Here is a 23,391-nt window from a genome sequence, read left to right as displayed (position 1 = left end):
ACAATTATATCTGTCATGTCGTCCTGTTCAAACACGGGTGAAGTGTTACCCCAACCCATGTATTCTACTACCCTGTTCAAAAGACCTCTGTACCCTGAGTCTGCATGTTCTGCAGGGTCATGTTTGGCAAATTCTAACTCTGGGGAGGTGTGAATTCCACTAGCAGAGTGTAGAGTATCACTCAGGTCTCTCATTCTAGATTCCTGATCAATGAGTTCCTCAGGAACTTGTCTTGTGCCATATGAAACTCCAAAGGGAGTGACTTTGTCTTCCTCCGGGCCAGATTCCTCATAAATTGAGGACATAGCTTTAAAAAAGTCTGTTCTGGGCAACGGAGTAAATCTCCTTTCTTCGTCAACAATTTCCTTCGAGGGAATAGAAAAATCCTTCGAGGTTGTCGACGGGAACTTCGAAGACTTCGAAGAAGACTTCAATACAGGTGTCGAAGACGCTCTTGGCTTCGATGCTGAAGCAGTCGACGCCGATGGCGTCGATGAAGCCGTCAAAGCCTTCGATAATTTGAGCTTTTTATGAGGCACCGGAGATGTGCTCGACTCTCGAGGAGTCTTCGACTCATGAGGAGTCTTCGATTCACGAGGAGCCTTCGACGACTTGGCGTCGACTCGAGTATCTTTGATACTACTGGCTTTTACCAAGGTAGTTCTCGACTTCTCTTTGTCATCCAATGGAGCGACCTTAGAGGAATGGCTCTTCCGAGGTTCTTTCGAGGGGGTCGGGCCGCATTCTCGAAAACCTCTATCTTTTTACGGAATTCCTCCCATTTTCTGGCGGAATCCGATTTTGTCGGATATCGAATTTCTTCGGTCGACTCAGAAGATGATGACGATGAGGGAGATCTATGTCTCCTCTTCAGTTTTTTTGACGAGGAAGAAGAGTGTCTCGATCTACTCCTAGATCGAGATCTCTTGGAGTGTCTATGTCGATCCGATTCTTTCGAATCGGTCGCTTTCTTATGCTTTTTGGACACAGCCTTCTTAGAGGCTTCCCTCCCCATCGACAGTTTACCTCTCCTCTCACGAAGGGCATTCTCGGTCATTGAATGACAGGAACCACAGTCATCGGTTTGGTGACTAGAACCGAAACACCAGAGACAAACTCGGTGAGGATCAGTGATCGACATTTTCGATCCACAATCGATACACTTCTTGAACCCAGTCTTGGGTGTCGAAGGAGTTGAAGAAGATGACATTTTCACAAAGAAAATCTCGGAGCGCGCCGTTCACGATAGCAAAGCGATCGGAAAAAACGGAACTGGAGCAACGGGCGCGGCTCGAGCTACTTATACCATCAGTGACGTTGACACGGTACGGAGACTGTCGAGGGACAATCGACGCCACGACCTCGAGCACAGCGCCCTCTGCCGAGAATTTTTTTTTTCCGAAGCAGCGAAGCTGGAGATAACGAATTATCATAAGGTGAGGAATACGTGGGAGGACACAATCCATTCGAAGTATTGTTTATATGCGCTTTAATTTACTTCCCACCTATGAATATGTTGGTGGCTGGATTCAAATTCCATATGAAGAGAGACTTTGCCGTTTGTGCACGTGCTCTGTAGAAAACAGGCGCCATCTTCTTGCCTCAAACTGAAGTCATGTTATCTAAAGGGCTATGAGGGGGTCTGTTAATAGAGCGCAATCCATTATTACCGATCAGTCTTGGGGTGCAAACTATGGGGCAGAATCTTTGGTCATAACAGCGTTTGCCTGTAATGTATGGAGGGAGGCCCTTATGTTACTTGATGGGATAACTTAAAGCCGATTTCTTTTACCTCTGAGTTCTGGGGATTTGTTTAGCTCTGCTTGGTGGGAATTAGGCTAAATTATATTTGGCGGTGGCCTTCGGGAACATTTTTATCCTGTGGAATTTAATTGGAAATTAACTGAGAACTTGTATTATTGAAATGATATGAAATTGCTCTAATGATTGATTGTAATGTGTTTTATAATCTTATATTTTATGATGATTTTATGATTTTTGATAATGCTTGAGATTGGTTTTGGATTGTTTTAACAGGCTCTGAAAATGATTTTAAGAATCAGTGATGCAAGAACAGGTAGTTTCTTGTTTGGACCCCAGGCTCTACCGCATCCTGCTATTAAGTGAAGACTGGAACCAGGCAGCGTGAGGCTTCAGCAGTCACAAGAAGCATCCTTAACCTACACTCTGTAATGCAAGTATTCAAAGTCACCAAGAGTTGGCACAGCCACTAGACATGTTGCATAATTCACACCCTCAGGCCAATCTAAAGTGCTAATAGGGAAGAGGAGCGGGAATGGAGGACGGCAGTGAAAAAAAGCTAGGGCCTGTTAAAAAAAATAAAACACTGAACAAAATACTATTTTAAACTACTGTGTATGCCATGGCTGTGGTCATGATGTGCCAAATAGCACCATCATAGTGCAGTAGTATTTCCTTCCAGCAGCCTCATATAGCCAGTTAGTGCCACCTTATGCTTCTTAGGGTTTTGCATGCCAGCTACCTACAGCCTCACATCCTCACAGCACAAGTGCATCAGCATCATATGCTCAAGTTGCGCAATGCTAAATTATCATAAGCCTTATACAAAATGTGTGGTCATCAAATGTAAGGCCCAAACCCAGAAACCCACGTGCTGTGGCCATATGCCAAGTGCAGCTGAATAGCTCAAGTACTCCCATCTTATTTCAGGCAAACAAAGCCATTGTACGTAGGGTACATCTACCATGCGTCAGGGCTAGACTCATTCACCCAGCCTTGCGCCACTGACCACCTTCTAGCTGAGTAAGATAGAGTGCCCCGTAGTTACGCATGTCAAAAGTTACCCAGAATGGGTTGGGTCTTAGTGGGTGTATTTTGGAGTGATGGTGGTGCATGTTAGGGGTAAATGATTCAACGGCACTATCATTTCTAGACGATCTCAATTTGAGCGGTTTTGTCAAAATTGGTCATATGTGGTAAGGTGATGTGTCCAGGATCACACAATATGGGGGAAGCTGTGATTGGAGTCCGGGTGTTCTGGCTTCACAGTCTCCAATGTATCCAGCTACCAAAGCTCCTGCCTTCGAATCTATAGTTTTGCACAAACATACTTAGATTTCTGCATTGGTTTCTTTCATGTACAGAAGCGGTTGTTTGTGCTTAAAAAAGCAGATGTGCAAAACCACGGAACCACATTCAAAACCTACTTCAAAATATAAAAGAAACGTGGTTGGTATAATGTATTCTTCTGTTTTTTATAGAGCTTGTTAACATAGAATTTCAATTGTATCGAATTGTAATTAACACCTCTAAACGCTGTGGTATTCAATCTGTCCACACTGGAAGGACGACATGCTAATTCGGCAGTGATGGCAATCAGACTCGTGGCAGGCAACAGGATGAACACAATTATTAAAGTCAAGAATGTACTCACTGAGCTTTCTCAATCTGTTTATACATGTTGCATAAAACGATGGTAATTCATGAAAATGTACAAAAGTAGAAAGAAATAAGTTCATGCATAGTTTGGAATGAAGTGCCCCGCATAAGACAAAAGAAATATACTTAAGCAAACTGCAAAACAGAGAGATGTGACCTCCCCCACAAACCCCCATACACATATTTCAAGTGTAAAAAAACAAAGTAATATATTTTGGGCCATCTAAGTGTAGGGACCAGAAGACCAGGTGTCAAGGAAGGTGTATAAGGGGTACCGAGGAGATTGCCAAGGGTGCCATGTCGTACCCCTGGCTACCACTAAGTGACATTTCTGGAGCATCTCAGATTTGCACCTGATATGTCATACCCTGATTCACAAACTCTAAATCGGGAGAGATGTGTTCTAAATAAGCTTTTTGATTCAGGTATACAGTATTAGGAGCAAATCTGATGTGCTCGCAGGCATCTCCTCAATTGCCCCAGTGCACATCTTTGACAATTAGTCCCTGTATGTTTTTGAGATTCTCTCTCACAAGCTGAACACAAAATCCCTTGTTTGACTTTGACAAAGAAGGCAGACTGACATTTGAGAGCACATTAAAGTTCAGATTTTAGGGACTTAGCATGGCATTTACTGAACGAGCGAGTGTGGCTGAAATGTCTGTCATAGGCCAGAAAGAGTGGAGGTGCAATAAGCAGCTTAATAAATCGTTTAACTCATTCTGGGTTTTTTCCGATTTACCAAACTGTAAATCCATGATGAAATTACAACTGTTGTGTATGATTAGAGGGCTGGGTAGTTGCTACGCAGCCTACTCAGCTCCCCACATCTACTAAACCAGAAGTGATCCCAAGTATAAAGATGAAACATGCACAGCACAAAAGGTGTACCTCCTTTGGTTATGCAGACCGAGGGCAGGTTACAACAGGAGTGGCGTGCGCCCATAACACTAATTTCTATGCATAATATAGGAACTTTAATTTAACAATGCAATAAATTAACTCCAAGCACTACACACTCACCCTTTGAAAGTAACACAGAGAATGCAGAAATCGGTGTGCGCGGCAATCTCGCAGGTGTGCTCAAGCAAGAGACCTGGCAACAAAGTCAATAGTCCAAGAATATGTCTTTGTAGAGATGTGGATTTAAAAGTCATTATGGTCCCAAAGAGAGGACCGCTGGGTCAGGGCCTCTTCAAAGTACCTTTGGTTTCTTGTCTTTGAGGGCTCAACAGCATTGAGGCAGACTTCTAGGAGCTTCCTGAGGCAGTGATTTCAAAACTGGGTTGGTGAGCTGGTTGATTGGGTCCAACACACGGTGTGGTCCAAGCAACAAAGTTACTGGCAAAAAGGCACTGGGGACAGGCAGGTGATGTCTAGTGTAGCCAGTGTATATCACAAACAGTTCAATTCAGGAATCAGGGCCTAGAGCTGTTCCCTGACTTCTGGGTTGCTGGGAAACCAAATCCAGGTTTTCCAGGGACAAAGTTAGTCCTCTGTTCTGCACTTCCACTTCAGGAAGTTTTCCGTCACCCGCAGGGGATCAGGAATCAGGGCCTAGAGCTGTTCCCTGACTTCTGGTTTGCTGGGAGGCCAAATCCAGGTTTTCCAGGGACAAAGTTAGTCCTCTGTTCTGCACTTCCACTTCAGGAAGTTTTCCGTCACCCGCAGGGGATCCTTCACCTCCAGTGAGAAGGTTCCCATGCACAGCCAGCAGAGAGTACTTGGTCCAACATCAGTGTCACTCCCACTGCTCCTAGAGGGTGCTTAGGGGGAGGAGTGCTCCTCTGCCCTGGACTCTCATGCGTTAACCCCTATGGGCGAGAACTTTGGAATATAAGACATCCCCAACATAGTCCAATTAAATGCTTCCTCTTTCAGAGTTCAAATAGGAATCGAAGGAGATGATTTCCCCTGCTTAAAAAGAAAATATTTCACAGAAGATTGGTCTTAAAAAAGCCTGCTATAAGAGGTGCAGTCCAGGCTGTTGTAAAAAGTGCCCATTTCATTCAGACATCATAGCCAGGGTTCCTTGTCTTACAGGAAATGGGCCGGCAGGAAGTAGTAGAGAACCCTAACAGAAACCACGATGGTGGAACAACTTTTCAGCCCACCTCTCTCTTCTGGTTTCAGTAACTCTGCCCACTTCCTGTATCTGCTGATTTCAAAGGGACTCCAGTGGTCAGCACCACGATGTGAGTGTGACTTTGTTCTGTCAGTGCTGTCGTTGAAGCATTGGTTCCCAAGAGAGCTCCTGAGGGAGGATGGCTGTACCCTGGGAGAAGGTGCTACCCTGCCTCTGTCAGATCAAGGAATGCAGTTTCCTGGCCATTGTCCCACATAGCTGAAGTGGACACATCCAGGGCAGATGCTGATACATACCAGTACTGTCAGTTCTGGTCGAATTGAACAAGGAAGTGTTTAATATTCTAAAGTTTCTCAATAAAGTAAACCAAGAAAATAATACTCTGGAGTCTTTAGTCGACTGTTTCAATTTGATCCAAGCCCACTTTTGTGAGAAAATTGATAAGATAAGGTCCAGAATTAATGACCACAGTTTACCTAGCTATGAAAAATACAAATGAGTGCCCATTATTTGTAGTCCTTCCTCTGCCTAATCTGTTTTTATCTTTTCTGTAGTCTAGCCTAAACAGATTACTTCTATTATTGCTAGTCTGAATCCTACTACTTACTCAACTGACCCCTGCCCATCTTTTATTATAAGGAGTAGACAAATATCTTAAATCCCTGTATGACAACATTGATTAACACCTCCACCTCATACCAAAGGACTTGAAACAAGCTACTTTCCATTGCTACTTTGGATCAGAGTCACTGCTCAAATTATCGTCCAATCACTAACGTCCCCTTTCTACTGAACGTCCTAGCTATGGCATCTACTATTCAATTGCAGACCTTAATTAAGCAACACACACTTTTGGGAGATCGTCAATCCGCTTTCGTCCAGCCAGAGGAACTGAACGGGCTTTAATGAATATCACGGACACCTTGCTGCAACTTATTGACACTGCGGAGGCTGGTCTGCTTATCCTTCAGGGTTTATTGTCAGCATTTGATGCCCTGGACCATAACATTGTCATTCAAAGATTCTAAAAGATAGTAGGTGTCTATAAAGAATGGCTGGAGGCAGCACATATGTAAAACTTTTAAGTTTATTCTGTGAGGGCCTGCTGGCACAGGGTCCTTTGCGAGCTGCTCTCCAACCGTCCACCAGTCATGCGAACATTCTCTCTGAAATCATAACACAGAGAGAATGCTCACGTGACCGCATGTACACGAGCACTTACAATTCACTACATATCATCCCCCTTAGGAGAACCCACCAAAATAAAATAACACAAAGACTTAAAAGATGTGAAAAAACAACTAAGCATTTAAATAATTCACAAATGTTAATTTCTAGCAAAATACCAAAACGAAACATCTGATTGACTAAAGAATGAAGAATACATTTTAAAACATAAGTACTCTCTTCCCATTTGAGGACATGTAGTCTCTCATCCAAGAAGGTTTGAACCTTGTCCTCTGCAGACACTTGAAATTCTCACCCTTGTCACTTTCATCCTCACTCTCACTGTGTTATGATTTCAGAGAGAATGCTCGCGTGACCGCATGTACACCAGCACTTACAATTCACTACAGTGACTCACAGCTTCAAGGATCACCTCTTTCCTTTCTGATATATCTTTGACTGTAATGTCCATAAATTGCTAATACAGATCTTAATTAGTGACTTGATGCATCCCACAAGGCTCCTGCATTGCTCCACTCCTCTTTTGTATATATCTGAAACCTCTGCATGACCTCCTGATCGAACTCAGAGTCATGTTTCAGAATTTTGCAGATGACACACAGATCATTTTCAATTCTGGAAAGAATTCTAATGCCAACATTACACATATGCAATTCATCATTAAAAAAAATGAAAGATAGACGATGGTAAACCAGTTGGACTTAATCTGGAGAAAACAGAACTTTTCCTAGTCTCCTCTTCGAAAACTCTTTCCTCTGTATCTCTACAGTACCCAGAATTATTTCTCTCTATCCTTCCAATTCCAGTCTCATAAAAGTAATGACAATGAGTGTGTTTTTTTATTCCACCCCCTCAATGAAAGCTCAGGTTAGTACTGTTATTAGCACCGAAAATGGCCATATTATGCTGTTGAGATAGCAGCTATCTATGCTCTCAGAAAATCACTGTGCCTACATTGCCAAAGCTATAATTAGAATTAGCTACAGAATGGGCTCTTGTAATACCCGACCTGCTGGAGCACCTAAATACTTGATTAGTCTTCAACCTTACAAAATAGTGCTGTCTGGCATAGTGAAACTTCTCACACCAGCTCATAAATCGATTTCTGGATCTACTCCAACCTGCATCAAAGATCGTCCTGACATATATAATCCAGTATGTGCACTAGAATGTAGTTCTTCAAAACTACTTTCCATTCCTAGATTCAAACAAGCCTGAGGACTCAGCCGTGCAAGCAAATACCTTGTGCAAAACACTGGAATTCTCGAACAGACAGCTTACACCTTACAAAGAAGCTACTTCCTTTTAGAAAAAAATATTTTTCTAAATCTTTATTCTTTAGCTCTTCTTCACTATTGGTCGAGCACGGAGATGCACTTGGGTTGTAGTGCCATCTACCTACAAATAACAAAATACAAACAGACAGAGCTGAAACTGGTGTGATACCAAATTGCTTTAGCTGTATAGTTGTATACTTTTACTGGTCACCGTGCTTCAACCAGGCATGGTGTTCTGACAGCTGTCAGGCATACACCTGACCTTTAAACCTGACCTGTGCCAATGCAGAGCTGGTGCTGTATGTGTCAGGAGACTGGTACAGCAATGTGACATGAATGCACTATAATTTTGGCATGGAACATTTTGAAAGAGTGGTCTGATTAGCAGACCTTGTTTTCAGAAACAGAATAGACTGCATCATTACATTGAATTCAAATCAAAAAGACTAGGGTTTGTACACTCTTACAGGTGAAAATAAATCAAAGTTATTAACAGAATAATTCCTCTCTGCTGTGCAGCAGGAACAGCAAAGATAGACACCCACCACACCTAAGAGATAATGACATATTGAACTTTTGCAATCAATACAGCATGTTCATGGCAGTGTGACTTTCTGCCAGGGCTCTGCAGATCCTTCAGACCCTTCATCCTTCAGACTGCAAAGAGGACCTCTGCTGATCTGAAACACTGTTATCCCTCAATGTCATTCCATGTTATTATAGGGATTTATTTCTCATACACAATGTACTGAGAATATCCTATACACAGGAATGGAGTGTACTACATTTCTCACAGTCATGGAGTCAGGAAAGCAATGAGCATGTATCATCAATAGATGGCATGATATTGGGTTTCTATAGGGTGCACCTACCTATTGAGCAATGGGGTGCTGTCCGGAAGGGGTGGGCGGAGAGGTGAGTGGGAAAATGAATATAGTAGCATGAAAACGAGGAGGGGTGATAACATCAGTCATGCTGGAGTGTTGCAAGGGTGTAGGATTTCACTTAAGGCACCTGTTTATTACAGCCTGAACTTTCAGTGTTCCTAGAATGAAAACAATATCAAGCGCAGAAGCAGAAACAAACCCAGGTCCTATTTTAGCACGTTTTCGAGTTACAAAATGAACATTTAGGGAAAATGGGAAAATACTGTTATAGCGACAAGTGAAATTCCAAACATGTGCAAGCTCCAAAAAAACTCAGGACCGCATCAAATATTTTTTTATCATCACATCGTTTTTTTGACTCATAGTACGTGGCTCATCGGGAACATTACTGACAACAAACTAACTTCACACAACATTGCCCTCCTCCAACAACAAAAATAAAAGCAAGCTAGCCTGATCCAGCCCTGCCAACCCATGCTCCAGGCCACTGAAATATGCTACAGCATATGAATATGGGTTCTAAAAATAGTATGTTAACATTAAGAACAGCACGGCTTAATTTATGACTGTGGCAATGTATCTCTCAGCACTGCCACATGGCCAGACACTGCATACTGGCTACTTACGGAGAGAAGCTGACCAGACCTGGCAGCCTGTAGAGTTGTTTATTAAACACCACTCTGTCAGGCCTGTAATGCTTCACGAAGGACCTGAAAGAGAACATTCTCAAGAAAGCTTTGGCCACACACCCAGGCGTCCCTGTGACCACAATCTTCCCTCAACTCCACCAAAGACCCCTTTCTTCTGAGCCCATGCCCCACTGATCTCCAATCCTTCGAGTTGTATTATTGCCTCCCTCCTATGGGGGTACCATCTACTTGGCCCTTCTGCATAATAGACACTCAGCACTGAAATGTGACTAGAAGCCCATGTGCAGCTCAGATATCACAGGACATATTTCTGAACCATAAATGTTTCAGAGGGGGCACTTGGTGGGGGATGTGTCCCATCAATTCCCAACAGAATTCGGGGAAAAAACCTTATAGCACTGAACAAGTTAAAACATATAAATAAATGAATACCTACTGATTAAGTTATGGCCCTTACTTTTCATAGCACTGTATGCCCTGATGTAGGCATTTAAGCAATTAAGCTAGAGTGGTTGTTATCTTTAAAAAATGACTTGTTCTTAAAGTATTTTTCAGATAGCCTGGAACTCTAATCTTTGTCTCTTGCATTGCTACCATACTTCTCAGTCTCAAAGTTCATGGGAGCTTTTTGCCTTTAATATCCCATGTATGACCATGTTACTTTTAGTCTATCGACGTGAATGCTACAAATTTGATCTTAAAGTCCCAGCATGCAAAGTTCCTTCTCACTCCTCATTTTTCCAGTGTCTCTAGGAGCTTTGTCATCAAGTTGCAGAAGGCATTGTTTCTTTTTCCATTTCTTTCTCAAAGGCTCTAGGTAGAGTTGGATGAACAAGTCCAGGGATAAACTAAACCATCTGAATTTTGTCTGGTTTAAGTTCCCACCAAGTTCACAAACCTTTCCAGAGATTAATCCAGGAAAGGTTTGAAGTCTCCCAAGGTAAGACATAAGGGCCATAACAGGGAGAACAGGCTACTGCTATCCCCAAGAGGTCCGTATAACATAACCCACAATCCTACTGGGTCTGGCAGGCCTCTGCAGGGCAGTGGATGATATTCAACTATTTTCAATGTCCATGTTCTTGACCTGGAAATTGAAAAGAAAAAGTAAAAATGATGCATTGGGGGGAGTACGGCCATGGACAGAAGCGGTAACAGATAGAGGGGGACGTACAAAGCTCAAAGGATTATGGGGGCTGTTCATGCCCCAATCATGACACATGAACAGTCAAAGGACATCCATCTTTAAGATCTCTGACCCACACATTTTTGCGGTTTACCTTTTGGAAAGTTTATTGAGCCTTGGCTTTGGGAACTCTTATTTAAAGTTTCAGCATGCAGCACTTCTATTTACACTCTATTTTCAAAGGCACACTAAATGTGGTTATCATGTAACAACAAACAACTTTTTTCTTTACATTTAATTTCTCAATGGTTCTAGAAGCATTTCGTCCCAGGTTCCAGCCAGCAGCTTCTCGTCTTTATATCAATTTCTCCAGTAATTGTAGGAACTTTCTCTACGGTTCCAGCCAGCAGCATCGCTTCTCACCATCACTTGCTGGATCGTGAAGATTTTTTCCAGCCATGGACATTGTTTTAAATTCACATATGGATTGAAGTTTGGATTGGACAGTATCAATTTAGGACACTACTGCACAGTACTAATCCAGATTTAATAAACTACTGTAAAGCTACGCACTTGGCACTTTACAGTTTCCATTTTAAAGCCTATATTTAATTGAAATATATGGACGTTATGCAATCTTTATTAAATAGATTTAAAATGAACAAACCCTTAAAGAGTGCCATTTTTCATGTTTTCGTTTACATGACTTTCTCGGACCACTTAAAGCTTTTTTTGCCTCAGGCATCTCCTTTCTATCTTGTCACCTTCCTCTCCTCTCTCTCCTTCTCCCAGTGTTAGACATCTGCAAACCTCTGTCCAAATTGGTTTCTACTTGCCTCTTTCTCTCCTACTCCCGATCTGTTCCATCAAATCGACCCACCCCTCAGGAAATCTTTGGCGTACTCTGCCTATGTACTGCATTTGAAGTTTCTCCTTTGCCTATCACTCACAAACCCTCTTCTCCACTGTCCCGCTTTACTTCTTTTTGATGCTGTTTCTAGACGGGTCCTCACTATGGCAGATGACTCAGTGTCGGACATCCACTGGTACCCTCTCTGGCATGGCTGACCATCTTGGACTCTCCATACCATTTCATCTGCACAATAGCTTTGCTAGGTCCTCTACACTCCACTCTTTTCTTATTCTCTCTGCTTCTCTTCACACTGGCTTCTCTGTTCTTATTCTGTCCAAGGAGGCCACAGACTGCATCAAATGTCCATTAACATGTAAGAAAGGCTTGTAATTCCTCGATGATCTCACTGTGATGGAGGGCACTTCACCAGACTAGAGACACTTATTGCACTGCTACTCATTTAATTGACCTCCGAAAGACAAAAGGCTTATGGGATCAAATTGTGCTAGAGGTAGGAGGACCTGCCTCATTCTGCCTGGTCTTGAACTGCAGAGATCCCCTCCCAGCCAACTGACCTGTTAGCACCAACTTGTTTCTATATTAGTCAGCCCCAGACTGCGAACTGACTGTAACAGATTTGAGCTACTAAACCTATCAAAAAGCAATCTCTTTGATTGGGAGTCGGTGTTGAGTCGAAGGAGTGACTGGAGTGGAGCCCTGCAGTCTGTTTACACTGTCTCTATCCTGTGGGCGTATCTGCGTGCACTGCGTGCACTGAAAGACTCGATTCCCCTGCGGAGCGGGCGCAGAGTCGGTGTTGAGTCGAAGGAGTCCAAGGAAGTCTAAGGAAGTTCAAGGAGAACGCTCCTGTTTATGTGGCAATGAAAGTCGTTCATGCAGCCAAACCCGTGCCCAACGGTGTCTGGAAGCAGAGGCGCCTCTGACACCAGCGTCCACGGCGTGTGTTTCCCCTCCTGTCCACGTTTGTTCCACCGGCCAGGACTGTGCCCTCACTATTGGCGAGCCGGCAGTTTCCTTGGATATCGCTGAACTCTCGGATGAGTCCCAAGTAAGTGACATGAATGGTTGTGACTTCACACCAAGAGTTGCATCTAGTGGCGGGATGGCCGGTATGGTGGGTTATTCCGACAACAACGATGATAACAATATCGGAAATGTCTCTTTAAACCCCCTTACACCGGTTTGTTCCCCCCTGTCCACTGTGGCCGTAAATAAGGTCGTGCTTATGGGCAGCGCACTGTTTGAAATGGCACTTTTAGAGAGGAGTGAGAATCCTGTGAGCGATGATGTGGCTGTTAACAGTAATAGTGTCGTAATGCCACTGTCAGACTGCAGGCACGATGCTACGGAATTCACTGAACCCGTCGCGGGAAATTTTCCTGTTGTAGTGACCGGTACGAGTGAAACGTGTAACGTACCTTGTCACCCGGACTCTTCTCCCTCAGTGACTGGCTATAACAATGGACTTTGTTCATCTAAAAACATTGTTAAAAGAACTTCTGTCGGCTGTGACATACCTCATGGGCGATTCTTCAGTGCAACATCTACAATGGGCTCTGTATGTGAAGCCGCACGCACAGACTGTCACTGTGCTTCCGCTTGCAGCTCCATATGTGAAGACGACGATGTAGTCTTCAAATGCACCGGAGGTTATATTTGTTGTCTTACGGCCTGTGGGTGGTCGATTATTTTGTTTTAAAGGATGTTCAGCTTATCAAGCAAGGCAGCCTGGATACTGTTACACCACTTCCTGTCTTTAGTGAGGGTTGACGGGATGGGAGTTGGAGTTTCCAGCTCTCTGAAAAGGGTAAACATCTCTTTAGTGTCTGATTTTGCATTTGCTATCCTACTGTTGAACGAGTTGGACTTGGCTTTAATAATAGCAACTTTATATTCTCTAGAAATGGTCTTGAATGGTCATTTAGAGGAGTCACTAGGCTTGGCTAACCAGGTGGAGTGTGATGTTCTTTTCCTAGTGCGCAACTCAAGAAGCTCGAAGGAGAACCACGCATTTGTGTGTTTGGCACGCTTGGCTTTCCTAAGATCGAGTGGGGAAATGGCATCAACTGCTTGGGTGATGATGGTATTGTAGGTGGAAGCAAGGGTATCCGGGTCATTGGAGAAAGGGGGCTTGAGGGCAGGCACAAGTAGGTAGGGTAAAAGCCTTTCCTTGGTGAGCTGCTGAGAATCTCTGGCGAGAGCAGGTTAGAGTGGTGTGATTTGCATGGCAGGCCCCTTGGCTGAGTTAAGTTGGAAACAAATGGCGTGGTGGTCTGACCAGGGAATGGGTGAGATGGATGTGATTCAGAGAGGGCAGTTGTGGTGGGCGACCCAGTCAAGGATGCATCCTTTGATGTAGTTGGGATCCGTGATGGCTTGTTTGAAGCCTAAGGGCGAAAGAGCTTTGTTGAGGGTGGCTGCATGGGAGTCGGCAGGGTCGTTCAGGCCTAGGTTGAGGTCTCCCAGGAGAATAGCTTTAGTGGTTTTCTTAAGATTATCAGAGAGGGCATGTAAGAGGGCATCTTGGAAATCCGTGACTGGCCCAGGAGGTCGATATACAATGTGGAGGGCAATAGTGCAGTTGGGGGATGCGTTGACTTTAAGGAGCAGGTAGTCACTGCTAAAGCCTAGATCTCCTGGAACCATTCTGATTGGTATGGTCTCTTTGGCTATGAGAGCTACCCCTCCACCTTTATGAAGGGTGCAATCTTGCCTAAAAATGGTGTAACCCTGGGGGAGGGATAGGGCAAGAGCGGGGCCAGATGCTTCATGGAGCCAGGTTTCAGTGATGATTAGTAGATCAAGGTTGCAGCTGGTGATAAAATCGTGAATGTCCATGGCATGGGCATGGAGCGGCCGAGTGTTGATGAGGGCACAGCTGAGTGGGTGGGGGTAGGAAATGCATGGTTTAGGGATAGGTGGGAGGTAAACCAAAGGGGTGGGGTGGCTTCAGCGGCAGCCGGGGGTGTGAAAGGGGCACACAATGTGACCGTTTCATTGTTGATATTTACGGGCACCATGGTGGCAGCAACTGGTGGTAACATATGAGTAATAATTTTGGCAGAATCAACATTCATATTCAAAGGCACATTATGGTGGTTGAATTGTCCCTAATGTGTAAACTAACTATTTACAGGTCACTTGTTATATTTGTCAGCTTGTACGTACGTTCACATCTGCAAACTTCTTGGGGCAGGTTACACCTTGTGTTGATTTTATCTGCATCATGACAGGGTCCTGCTGGATCGATGGCCAGCAAAGTGTGCTGAAATTATGGTTCGGAGTGGGTCGTCGTTGACAACAGGGATCTTGGCTGTTCTGACTTCCAGGTGCTGTGAGTCCCATTCTAGGTTCTCGAGGGACAATGCCAGTCCATTTCCAGGCTCCCAAACATGGGGGAGGCTGGCACACACCTTCAGGGGTCCTGCAGCATGGTGAGGTCCCAGGCACAGGGTGGCTGTCAGAGGGTAGACTTCTGGTCCATCCACAGTGTTCACCCCCTGTGGTCCCTGGGGATGGTTAGGAAGCAGATCTTGTTTCTGCATTTGGAACCTCTGCCTTCATCCCACAACTAGAGGACTTTAGAAACTACTGCTCTCCCAACAGTGTCCAATGAAATCTTCAGGATGGTTCAAGATGAGCCCAGTTGATTCGAAGAAGTGGTGTGATACCCCTTCTTTTATAGGAAAAAGTCCCCAGGTGATTAGACTAAAGTTAGCTTGCTTTAGGGGTCCAAACCCACTCTTGAAATGAGTGTGCTTTGGCCTTTAATGAATCAAGATGGCAGAACCCTCCAAAAACTGTACAGATCATTCTCTGGGTATCCTAGTTCCACCCCTCCCTTTCCCAATAGGATCAAAGGTCCTTTAGAAATGCAGCACCCGTATGAGAGGCCTGGCTCTCTGTGAATGGGTGTGCATCTTGTTTTCATTTCCCAGGCCAGCATCCTGTGGAGGGGCTGTCTTGGGGAAAGGGTGTTACCAACCCCGATAAAGAACAAAGAGAAGCAACCACCCAAGGCTAATCCTGTCAAAGGACAGGGTTGGGCCTTGTCTGGGAGGAATACACATAATCCTTACACAGCTGTACTGGGCCCACAGGGCTGACACATGTGCAAAATCAATTTAAGATGGCTGGGATAACTCTGAAAGATGCTGGCCACCATACCCGTACTCAGGTATGGCTTATATGTACAGTTTTATGTGCCACCAGGACATAACTTCGGGGGTTATGTCGTTTTTGGAACAGGGTTGCACATTTTAAATGCAGCCCCTGCACTGCAGAGATGTGGGTGTCACTGCAGCTGCCAAGAGGGAACCTCTGGCCTCTGAACCTGCTCTATGCCACTTGTGGAGTAGGCAATGTGAACCAGGATACTGATGCTGCAAGGCACAAGTACACACTATGTGGCAAATAGCATATGAAAGGGGAATCTGATTAGCGGATTTCCCTTTCAGAGATGGAATTACCCGCATCATTTTATTATTTAACGAAAATCAAAAAAGCCAAGGCTAGCACAGATGGCAATTCATCAGAGGGCGAAATTGTTAGATTTTGTTCTTCCAGTCGCGAAAGCGAAATCTGTCAGATTTCAATCCACTTTGCCCGCATATCAAAAAGAGCTGTGCAAAGTGTCTCGTGCCACTGCGTACACCTAATATGAATCGAAAAATCCCATGCAAAGTTTCTTGTGTTGCAGCACAAAACTAGCATGGATCAAAATAAGACCTGCGTGAACATTATTGTGTCCATGTGCAGACCTAGCATGTATCAGGAAAAAACATGCAATGTTTCTCGTGTCACTGTGCGTAACTCACACGGTTCAGACAGAACGCACAACATTTTCTGTGTCAATGCACGAAACTAACACAGATCAAAAAAGAGCTACACAAAGTTTTTCTTGTCACTGCATGAACCTACCACGAATCGAACAAAAATAAGCAAAGTTTCTCATGTCACTGCGCAAAACTAAAATGGTTGGAAAGAACTGCAAAAGGTTTCTCACGTCGCTGTGCGAAACTAATACGGATTGAAAAAATAAACCTGTGCTAAGTTTCTGGTCTTGCTAAATGAAACCAACATGGAAACAAAACACCACACTCCATGCAAAGCTGCACAAAACTGGGGGAAATTGCAGTGGCGGCAGAACCATAATGCTAACTTCGTGGAACGGGCAGAAGCAGAATTTCAGTACTTTTCATGCGCCAGTGGTAATTCCGCCCACCCCTACTTGGAGGGAGGACAGAGACTATTGTGGCAAATATTAAACTTAAAGAAACAGAAAAGATATGTCCAGAGCAAAATATGTTTAGAAAAAATGTATCCAAATTTATTAAAGGTGATACAAAAATTGAAAACTAGTGAATAAATCACACAAAATTATTATACACTGATCATTTTAACATAACAGAACAGCAGCAACAATATGCCGAAAATCGGCTAAAACTTCATCACTCATACTCAACATACATAGTACATTCATACACACACAACTCATCATACCGTGGCATACATCCAAAGTACTAAAAACACAGAAAACATGCTGGTAATCTCTTTGTTTAAAACTAGTTGTAAATTCGAAACGCTACGCATGCGTGTATGGACCTGCAAGGAGTGGCCACACTACACTGCATAGATTTTTGCAGCAGCTAGGTTTCCATCAGAATGGTAACACCCACCTCCTGAGGAAGACGTTCAGTTAACCACTACTACACGTCGAAACCGGTTGAGAGAAAAATTCTACAGGGATGTGATCTTTGCATCTGTTCTTCCTATCCACCCTGACAATAGATTGTTTGTGAATTATTTCTATTGTTTGTAAACACCGCAATAATGTGTGTTATTATGGGGACTAGTTATGAATTCCTCTTCCCCATTGGTTCTTAGCATGTTTTCTGTGTTTTTAGTACTTTGGATGTATGCCACGGTATGATGAGTTGTGTGTGTATGAATGTACTATGTATGTTGAGTATGAGTGATGAAGTTTTAGCCGATTTTCGGCATATTGTTGCTGCTGTTCTGTTATGTTAAAATGATCAGTGTATAATAATTTTGTGTGATTTATTCACTAGTTTTCAATTTTTGTATCACCTTTAATAAATTTGGATACATTTTTTCTAAACATATTTTGCTCTGGACATATCTTTTCTGTTTCTTGATGTTATTATAATACTCTGGTCCAGAGGCTAGAGTTATCCTGCTCTTTTCAGTGTTTGAAATATTAAACTTAAACGAGTGCAGCCCTGCAGTGTTGATCATTCTAGATCTGCATGCAGCATCCACTCAACGGTTAAAGCAGGAATCACAGACTGGTACAGCATTGATCCGTCCTTTTGCCACCAACTGAAGCCCACAGGTTTGATTGAATTGGATCAGTTCTGGTCAATCCTTATGAAAGATATATGAAAAACTAGCTGTGCAGCTAGTGCAGCCTCCATCTGTCTCACTCCAAGTCTCGATCTCTTTCTATGTGGGGGAGAGTCACGTTGTTAGGTGCCCAATTGCTAGAACTATTCCAGCTATTGCTCACAGCTGCGTGAACAGAGGGGAAAACAGATGTATGGTTGCGAGCAGGGTATTTTTGTTTAATGCAAAAGCATCTACAACTGTCTCTTTTTACAATTTTACAATATTAATTTCGAATGATTACTTCCAGTATATATTTTAGTTATAATAAAAATGTCACACTTGTCTTACTGAGCAAAGCACAAAATAAAATCCTAGAATAACCCGATATATTATTTTATGATAGAAGGTTATTATTAAAAGATGGATAGCGCCCGTGCACTGCTATTGTGCTGTTTTGAAAGTGTTAATAATACCAGTGAAAGTTCCAACCTGCGTTAAGATCAAAGGGCAATTTGCTAGAATCACTAAGTAAATAATGTACACTGGGCATGGCACTCATTTCATTTTCCAGAACACTCACCTTAACCCAAAGGTATGCAACCTTTGGCTCTCTAGATGTTTCAGACTACAATTTCAATTATCTCTACCCAACATAGTTAATGGAGAGGGATCATGGGAATCGTAGTCCAAAACCTCCAAAGAGCAACAGGATGCAAACCACTGCCCTAACATTAAAGTGTTTGTAACATTAAACCATGTAACTCGATGAAAACAGCCTCATGATTTGAATGTGACGATTGCACGGCTGCAACATCAGTCAATACATCGTGCTCCAAAGGCTGTCCGGAGAAAATGTTTTTTTTTCTCCAAACACAGACTTTTATCTGGATCTCGGAATAAGGATGACATGCTCAGTTACAAACGCAGACACATCAAAAGGAAATTACACCCATAAGATGGCAATAAGCAATGAGGTGCACCTCAGGTCTTACTTCTCAACATCTGTAAGAAGAAATCGACCTAACTGATCAAGTAACACAACTACGCTTCCAGATGTATGCAGATTAAATCCAGATTCAACTCTGCCTGATCGCTACATCTGAGAATTCAAACACATGATCAAAGACACATTTACATACTAAGAGAAACCAGTGACTATAATATACCCCTCAGTTTCAACCCTGCCTCTGTTGGGTGTTGGTTATGAGGTTGTTTCAAATCACCCGAGAGAGTCGAACCTACCATGGCATCAGGGGGCACCAAGCCCAGTATTATCATGGGTGGCAGCTGTGGAACCATGTTAGCATTAGGTAAAAAAGAGGACTTTGAATAATCCAAGATGTTTCCCATGTATAGGTAGTTTTGTACAATGGCTGTTTTGGTGTGCTCTCTCTCTCTCTCTTTCTCTCTCTTTCTCTCTCTCTCTTTATCTCTCTCTCTCTCTCTCTCTCATTCTTTCTTTCTGTCTCTCTCGTTACCTGTTCCATTATGATTGAGGTAATGCATGTCCTTCTCCCATTATTGATCATTGCTTGCTATGTAAACATTGGTTATGAGATGGAGGTGTGGCATAATTATTGTGCTCCTAGGTGTTATGCCATTTCTAGATGACTTCTGAACTCTTCTCCTAGATGAGACTGGTCCTCAAGCATGGCACACTCAAACATTTGCTGCCTTGGGTTGCAGAAATGGGGTGGGAGGTACAGAATTGTCAAATGAAAACATGAATACATATAGGCATTTGGTTAGTCATATATGACTGACCACTACACAGAGGTCAAAGATAGTCGGAATGAATGGGAATTGAGATCCAATACTATTTTTCACTGTTAATAGTTCCACTTTTCTAAAATAATGCTCACATTTCTAGAGCTTTTCTTTTTTGCAGTTAAATCACACATTTCCACTTTACTTGATAGATAGTATGCAGGTAAAGCCATCATTTGGGCTACTCTTCTGCTTTTATTACTAAAACAACGGCTATGTGCTTTTAAATGCTGGTTTCTAGCTCTTCTGAATCAGAAAAGGGGAGTACAAAGAGAGATTGCACTGCCTTAAGGCAACCATTTTGAGAAATATGATGTTCAAGTGGAGAAGCACAGTTTTGTCACAATGCACTATTTCGTTCCTCTTAAGAACCATGTCAGAACCTTTATTATCAAAACACAACATCACAGGATGAGCAGCACCGCCTGATGAGCAGTCTGCTCCCCCAGGAACACCACGCTACCTGGTGTAAGCCTGGCTGGGCTATAATGCAACGCCGCATCTTTCTAAGATGGACGCCGCCCTCCCCGCATTCGACACACAATTGCTGGAAGTCTTGCTCCCGCCTCTGCAACCCCCTGAATGGTCGCAACACTCAGCAATAGAAGGTGCCTCTGGGAGCCGGATGGCGAAGCCGCCCCCCTGTAAAGGCCCACTTTCAAGGCTTGCACCTGCATTCCCTTTCTGGCCCTGTGCATGGGAATCATCTGCACAGGATGAGCAGCACCACCTGATGAGAAGTCTGCTCCCCCAGGAACACCACGCTACCCCTAAGGTAAGCCCAGATGGGTTACAATGCAATGCCGCAACGCAACACCTTTCTAAGATGGCCGCCCCCATTGCCACATTCGACACACGATTGCCGGAGGCCTTGCTCCTACCTCTGCCACCCACTGATTGGCCACGACGCTCGGCATTAGAAGGTGCCTCTGGGAGCCGGATGGTGAAGCCAGTCCACTGTAAATGCCCACTTTCAAAGCCAGCACCTGCATTCCCTGTCCGGCCCTGTGCACAGGAATTATCTTCACAGGATGAGCAGCACCACCTGGTGAGCAGTCTGCTCCCCACAGGAACACCACGCTACCCCTAAGGAAAGCCCGGCCAGGCTACAATGCAACACTGCAATGCAGCACCTTTCTAAGATGGCTGCCCTTCTTGCTGCATCTGACACATGATTGACAGAGGCCTTGCTCCCACCTCTGCCACCACCTGATTGGCCGCAACTGTCAGCAATAGAAGGTGCTTCTGGGAGCTGGATGGCAAAGCCAGCCCCCTGTAAAGGCTCACTTTCAAGGCCAGCACCTGTATTCCCCGTCTGACCCTGACCGGATCCTGGCCTGATACGGCACAAGGGACAACATCAATGGTATGTAACACACCGGCCCTCGATTCTCTTATCAGTACCATCATCTGACCCAAACTGTGATTCCATCCTTACCACAACCTTTCTCCTGTCAGTCACTGTACCTTACTAAAATACTGGATACTCCTGCATCTAGTCCTGAGCCTACTCCGCAAATACTTGCAGTCCATTGACTCGCATACACGCGCCTCTCGAGCCGCATTGCTACGACCCCCCTCCATCACACAACCCCACCATCTACTGCCTCAATGAACCGGCGCATCTGCACAAGAACTTCCACCTCACGTCTCATCCGGAAACGGCAACCCCGATGTGATCGCCTATGTCCTGACACTTACAGCTCTCAAAAACTCCTTGGAATCAAATCGTTTGAGATCTCTACAAGAGCAAGTCCAACTCCACACCTGCCCACTGCTATCGCTCCACAATTCCTATGACCCCATTGCCCCCTCCACACAAGTAATGCCTCTCCACCAATGTCCAGCAACGTCTGCACTACAAATGTATGAAATGTTTGCCCCACTGTACCTCGCAATGTTTGCACAAAAGAACCCAGCAATGTTTGCCTTAGAAATCCTAGCAATGTTTGCACAAGGGAACCTAGCAATGTTTCCCCCACTGTACCTAACGATTCGGGCACAAGAGAACCCAGCAATGTTTGCACAAGAGAACCTAGCAATGTCTCCCCCACTGTACCCAGCAATGTTTGCACAAGAGAACCTAGCAATGGTTCCCCCATTGTACCTGGCAATTTGTGCACATGAGAACCTAACAATATTTGCATTAGTAGACCTATCAATGTTTGCCCTACTGTACCTTGCAATGTCTGCACAAAGGAACCCAGCAGTGTTTGCCTTAGAAAACGTATCAATGTTTTCCGCACTGTACCTCGCAATGTTTGCACAAAAGAACCCAGCAATGTTTACACAAGAGAACCTAGCAATGTTTGCACAAGAGAACCTAGCAATGTTTCCCCCACAGTACCTATCATATCCTGCACAAGAGAACCCAGCAATGTTCGCACAAGAGAACCTAGCAATATTTGCCTTAGAAAACCTAGCTATGTTTGTCCCCCTGTACCTCGCAATGTTTGCACAAAGGAACCCAGCAATGTTTGCCTTAGAAAACCTAGCAATGTTTGCCCACCTGTACCTCGCAATGTTTGCACAAAAGAAACCAGCAATGTGTGCCTTAAAAAACCTAGAAATGTTTGCCCCATTTTACCTAGCAAATCCTGCACCAGAGAACCCAGCAATGTTCGCACAAGAGAACCCAGCAATGTTCGCACAAGAGAACCTAGCAATGTTTGCACAAGAGACCATTGCAATGTTTCCCCCACTGTACCTAGCAATTCGTGCATAAGAGAACCCAGCAACGTTTGCAGAAGAGAACCTAGCAATGTCTCCCCCACTGTACCCAGGATTTGTTTGCACAAGTGAACCTAGCAATGGTTCCCACACTGTACCTAGCAATGTGTGCACAAGAGAACCCAGCAATATGTGCCTTAGTAGACCTAGCAATGTTTGCCCTACTGTACCTAGCAATGCTTGCACCAGAGAACCTAGTAATGTTTCCCCCACAGTAACTAGCAATGCTTGCACAAGTGAACCCAGCAATGTTTGCACTAGAGAACCTAGCAATGTTTGCCTTAGAAAACCTAGCTATGTTTGCCACACTGTACCTAGCAATGTGTGCCCCACTGTACCTAGCAATACTTGCCCCACAACACCTAACAATGCTTGCACAAGTACATCGAGCTGTGCCGGCATCACAAAGCCTAGCAATATCTGCATTTCTGAACTCAGCAATGCCTGCACCTCTAAGCCTGGCTACGTCTCCCCACCGACCACTAGCAAACACCAGTCCTCCCGACCCACGAACCCCCTCAGCCATGCTTTCCACCTTGCCTTGATCAATGCCTGCTCCCTCCCAGCCCATGCCCTAGACATCCATGACCTCGTAACCATCCACAACCTCGATGCCCTAGCCATTACAGAAACTTGGCTACACGCAGCATCTGGTCCGGCACTCTCCCTTGCCCTCCCCGCTCACAATACCATTTATCGAAGTGACCGACTGTATTGCAGAGGAGAAGGAGGCGCGTCTCATCGCTAAAGACAATCTGCATATTAGACAACTCACCACCTCCTTAAAAAATAACTGCAACATACTCTCTATCAAACAGACCACCTTCCCTTCCAACACTATCAACATTCACCTACTCTACTGCCCTCCAGGCCTCATACTCATGCTTGAAGAGGACCTCCTGCACATCATGAGCAACAACATCAAACCGTCCCCGCAAGTGCTCGTCTGAGGCGACATCAACCTAGGCCTCAACAAACCATTACTTAGCCAATGCCTTCTCCTCACTTGGCTTCAACCAGTGCATCCTTCAACCCACC

The sequence above is a fragment of the Ambystoma mexicanum genome, chromosome 12 (assembly GCF_040938575.1).
Source record: "Ambystoma mexicanum isolate Mex_15411 chromosome 12, UKY_AmexF1_1, whole genome shotgun sequence".
In the NCBI taxonomy this organism is placed as follows: domain Eukaryota; kingdom Metazoa; phylum Chordata; class Amphibia; order Caudata; family Ambystomatidae; genus Ambystoma; species Ambystoma mexicanum.
Note: the sequence above shows the minus strand (reverse complement) of the source record.